General features: G+C 62.6%; 1 pseudogene; it reads left to right on the top strand.

Moving 5' to 3' along the window:
* The window catches only part of LOC126435622 (large subunit ribosomal RNA), a 7,964-nt pseudogene that overhangs the window by 539 nt on the left and 2,425 nt on the right, over nt 1-5,000 (top strand).

Raw genomic sequence — 5,000 nt, 5'->3', positions numbered from 1 at the left:
CGGGGTCGTGTCCGGTTGCCTTTCCACTCGCCGCGGGGTGGGGCCGTTCCGGTGTGCGGTGGGCCGCACTTCTCCCCTAGTAGGACGTCGCGACCCGCTGGGTGCCGGCCTACGGCCCGGGTGCGCAGCCTGTCCTTCCGCGGGCCTCGGTTCGCGTCTGTTGGGCAGAGCCCCGGTGTCCTGGCTGGCTGCCCGGCGGTATATCTGGAGGAGTCGATTCGCCCCTTTGGGCGCTCGGGCTCCCGGCAAGCGCGCGCGGTTCTTCCCGGATGACGGACCTACCTGGCCCGGCCCCGGACCCGCGCCGCTGTTGGCTCGGGATGCTCTCGGGCGGAATAATCGCTCCCGTCAGCGGCGCTTCAGCTTTGGACAATTTCACGACCCGTCTTGAAACACGGACCAAGGAGTCTAACATGTGCGCGAGTCATTGGGCTGTACGAAACCTAAAGGCGTAATGAAAGTGAAGGTCTCGCCTTGCGCGGGCCGAGGGAGGATGGGGCTTCCCCGCCCTTCACGGGGCGGCGGCCTCCGCACTCCCGGGGCGTCTCGTCCTCATTGCGAGGTGAGGCGCACCTAGAGCGTACACGTTGGGACCCGAAAGATGGTGAACTATGCCTGGCCAGGACGAAGTCAGGGGAAACCCTGATGGAGGTCCGTAGCGATTCTGACGTGCAAATCGATCGTCGGAGCTGGGTATAGGGGCGAAAGACTAATCGAACCATCTAGTAGCTGGTTCCCTCCGAAGTTTCCCTCAGGATAGCTGGTGCTCGTACGAGTCTCATCCGGTAAAGCGAATGATTAGAGGCCTTGGGGCCGAAACGACCTCAACCTATTCTCAAACTTTAAATGGGTGAGATCTCCGGCTTGCTTGATATGCTGAAGCCGCGAGCAAACGACTCGGATCGGAGTGCCAAGTGGGCCACTTTTGGTAAGCAGAACTGGCGCTGTGGGATGAACCAAACGCCGAGTTAAGGCGCCCGAATCGACGCTCATGGGAAACCATGAAAGGCGTTGGTTGCTTAAGACAGCAGGACGGTGGCCATGGAAGTCGGAATCCGCTAAGGAGTGTGTAACAACTCACCTGCCGAAGCAACTAGCCCTGAAAATGGATGGCGCTGAAGCGTCGTGCCTATACTCGGCCGTCAGTCTGGCAGTCATGGCCGGTCCTTGCGGCCGGCCGCGAAGCCCTGACGAGTAGGAGGGTCGCGGCGGTGGGCGCAGAAGGGTCTGGGCGTGAGCCTGCCTGGAGCCGCCGTCGGTGCAGATCTTGGTGGTAGTAGCAAATACTCCAGCGAGGCCCTGGAGGGCTGACGCGGAGAAGGGTTTCGTGTGAACAGCCGTTGCACACGAGTCAGTCGATCCTAAGCCCTAGGAGAAATCCGATGTTGATGGGGGCCGTCATAGCATGATGCACTTTGTGCTGGCCCCCGTTGGGCGAAAGGGAATCCGGTTCCTATTCCGGAACCCGGCAGCGGAACCGATACAAGTCGGGCCCCTCTTTTAGAGATGCTCGTCGGGGTAACCCAAAAGGACCCGGAGACGCCGTCGGGAGATCGGGGAAGAGTTTTCTTTTCTGCATGAGCGTTCGAGTTCCCTGGAATCCTCTAGCAGGGAGATAGGGTTTGGAACGCGAAGAGCACCGCAGTTGCGGCGGTGTCCCGATCTTCCCCTCGGACCTTGAAAATCCGGGAGAGGGCCACGTGGAGGTGTCGCGCCGGTTCGTACCCATATCCGCAGCAGGTCTCCAAGGTGAAGAGCCTCTAGTCGATAGAATAATGTAGGTAAGGGAAGTCGGCAAATTGGATCCGTAACTTCGGGATAAGGATTGGCTCTGAGGATCGGGGCGTGTCGGGCTTGGTCAGGAAGTGGGTCAGCGCTAACGTGCCGGGCCTGGGCGAGGTGAGTGCCGTAGGGGTGCCGGTAAGTGCGGGCGTTTAGCGCGGGCGTGGTCTGCTCTCGCCGTTGGTCGGCCTCGTGCTGGCCGGCGGTGCAGGATGCGCGCGCCTGCGCGGCGTTCGCGCCCCGGTGCTTCAACCTGCGTGCAGGATCCGAGCTCGGTCCCGTGCCTTGGCCTCCCACGGATCTTCCTTGCTGCGAGGCCGCGTCCGCCTTAGCGTGCTCCTCCGGGGGCGCGCGGGTGCGCGGATTCTCTTCGGCCGCCATTCAACGATCAACTCAGAACTGGCACGGACTGGGGGAATCCGACTGTCTAATTAAAACAAAGCATTGCGATGGCCCTAGCGGGTGTTGACGCAATGTGATTTCTGCCCAGTGCTCTGAATGTCAACGTGAAGAAATTCAAGCAAGCGCGGGTAAACGGCGGGAGTAACTATGCTATGACTCTCTTAAGGTGGCCAAGTGGCGGCGGTGTGGCTGCATCCGGACTTGGCTTTTCGAAGTGCGGTCTTGATGTAGTCGTGCTGCTGCTGCGAGGTACCTTCCTTGGGTTATAGTTACAGGGAGAGTGATGCGCAATACATGGGCCTAGCCCTCTTAGCCTCTCCTCTCCTGCGGTCTTCTCCCCTTCTCGTGGGCCCGCTGATTTTCGCAGAGTGGAAGACCGCACCAGGGGCTTGGGGGGGTTACCAGCCCCCCCTCGCACTATCCCTTTGTTAGTTGGGGGCAGTAATCAAAGAATAAGTGGTGGCCCTTCCGCTGAAGGTGCCACCCCAACTCCCCCAGCACCTAGCCGGCCAACCGGCCGTGCCGAAAATCTTGTACCTTTTGCAGCTGTATACGCCTGTAGTGAGTGCCACCGCAGCTTCACCACCAAGAATGGTCTCGGGGTCCATCGCCGCCGCCAACATCTTGCGGCCGCCAACGCGGAGATCGTGACGGAGAGGCATCGCGCGAGGTGGACGGAGGAAGAAGTCCTGTCGCTCGCCAAGGCGGAGGCCGAATTGTTCCTTGAGAGGGACGCCCGGTTCTTCTTTGTTAATCAAGAGCTCATCAGGATGTTCCCCGACCGAACGCTTGAGGCAATCAAGTGCCGACGGCGGCAAGCTGCCCACAAGCAGCTTGTCCGCCAGTTCATGGAGGCGCTTGAGATCGGTCGGGGGGAAGAGCCGGCGTCCCGCCGGGGAGCAGCGAGCCCGCCGCCTGACGCGGGCGAGGCCGCTGCGCCGCCCGTCGACGCAGCCGAGGACTTCGCGGCCGACACCACCGGGCCGCCGCCGGAGGGGCCGACTGACGCCGCCATCTGGGAGCATCTGGCGGGGCTACCTGCTTCCGCCCAGCGTTTCTCTGCCCTGGATCGAGTCATAGGTCTGGGGCGGGGCACGCCGCCCGATGTCATCCTGGGCATGCTCCCGGATGCCCTTGCGTCGGTCGGGTCCAGAGGGGAGAGATCGATCACCAGGACACAGCGGCCGCGCCAACCATCGAAGCGGCCGCCTGCCGCGCCGCCGACGCAGAAGCGCAAGCGGCGCCGCTGGGAATACGCAAGAACGCAGGATGCCTTCCGACGGTCGCGTGCACGTTGCGTGCGCGGCCTCTTGGATGGCACCCTGCTCCAGCCGCCACCTGCCATCCCTGGTCTGCTGGACTTCTGGGCGGACCTCTTCACTAAGAAGCCCGTCTCCACTGCGGGCTTCATCCGTGACCGCCTCCTCCCGCACTCGGAGCCTGTCGCTCTTGAGTGCCTATGGGGGCCGGTCACACATGAGGAGGTCGCCGCCGCGTTGCCGCCCAGGGGATCAGCAGCTGGGCCTGACGGCCTTACCCCAGCGGAGTTGCGGCGCCTACCGCATGAAGTCCTGGTGAAAGTGATGAATCTCTTCCTTCTGGCCCGCGCCCTTCCGGAACGCCTGCTTCGCGCGCGGACGTCCCTTCTCCCGAAAACGGCTGCACCAACATCCCCCGCTGACTTTCGCCCCATTACGGTCTGCTCGGTGTTGGCGCGGACCTTTCACAAGGTTCTCGCGTCACGCCTGATGCGCGCTTGTGCTGTGGACGAACGTCAGCGGGCATTCATCCCTCGGGATGGGATGTTGGAAAATACTTTCATCTTGGACACTGCTCTCACCGACGCAGTCCGCTCCTGCCGCTCTGTCTTTGTGGCATCGATCGACGTATCGAAGGCATTCGATTCGGTGGATCATGCTGCCCTTCGCCCCGTGCTGAAGGCGCATGGCCTACCGGATTGCTTTGTCGAGTATGTCGAGCGGTGCTACGAGGGCAGCACGACAGTGATAGCGGACGGCGCCGGCGTGGGCGTGTCTGTGCAGCCAGCACGGGGCGTTCGCCAGGGCGATCCCCTCTCCCCCCTCCTGTTCAACTTTGCGGTGGACTACGTTTTAGGCCAACTGCCCTCCCACATCGGAGCTCGGATCCTCGGTCGCAGAGTCAACGCTGCGGCCTTTGCAGATGACGTCTTGCTGTTTGCAGCGACCCCGAGGGGCTTGCAGTCCCTCATCGACGCAGCTACCGCAGCCCTCGCCCACCTGGGGCTGCAGATCAACGCCCGGAAGTGTTTCACCCTCGCCTTAGTCGCGTCAGGGCGCGAGAAGAAGGTGAAGGTGGACAGCAATGTCACCTTCACAGCAGGCAACACCACCTTGCCTGCCCTGCGTGTGGGTGAAACCTTCCGGTACCTGGGGCTGCAATTTTCCACGGCGGGTCGCTGTGTCTTCAACCCACGTCGCCACCTGGTGGAGCAGCTTGACGTCATCTCCCGAGCTCCGCTGAAGCCGCAACAGCGCCTCCACGCTCTCACCAACGTACTTCTCCCTGGCCTGTACCACGGGCTGGCCCTCAGCCGCACCCGGGTGGGTGCATTGAAGTCGGCCGACGTCACCATCCGGGCCGCCGTCAGGAGATGGTTCCGCCTTCCGGCGGACACCCCCCTGGGATACTTCCACGCTCCTGTTGCCCAGGGGGGCCTCGGCATTCCATCTTGCCGATGGATGGGTCCAACCCTCCGTCGGTCCCGTCTCCTGGCGCTGAAGAAGATAGGGCCAGCCTGCGACGGTGCAGGCATGGAGGAGGTGCAGCGTGAGATC

This window comes from Schistocerca serialis, unplaced genomic scaffold (assembly GCF_023864345.2).
Source record: "Schistocerca serialis cubense isolate TAMUIC-IGC-003099 unplaced genomic scaffold, iqSchSeri2.2 HiC_scaffold_1212, whole genome shotgun sequence".
Classification (NCBI taxonomy): Eukaryota; Metazoa; Arthropoda; class Insecta; order Orthoptera; family Acrididae; genus Schistocerca; species Schistocerca serialis.
The sequence above is the reverse complement of the archived record's forward strand: the minus strand, read 5'-3'. Positions and strand labels throughout refer to the sequence as shown.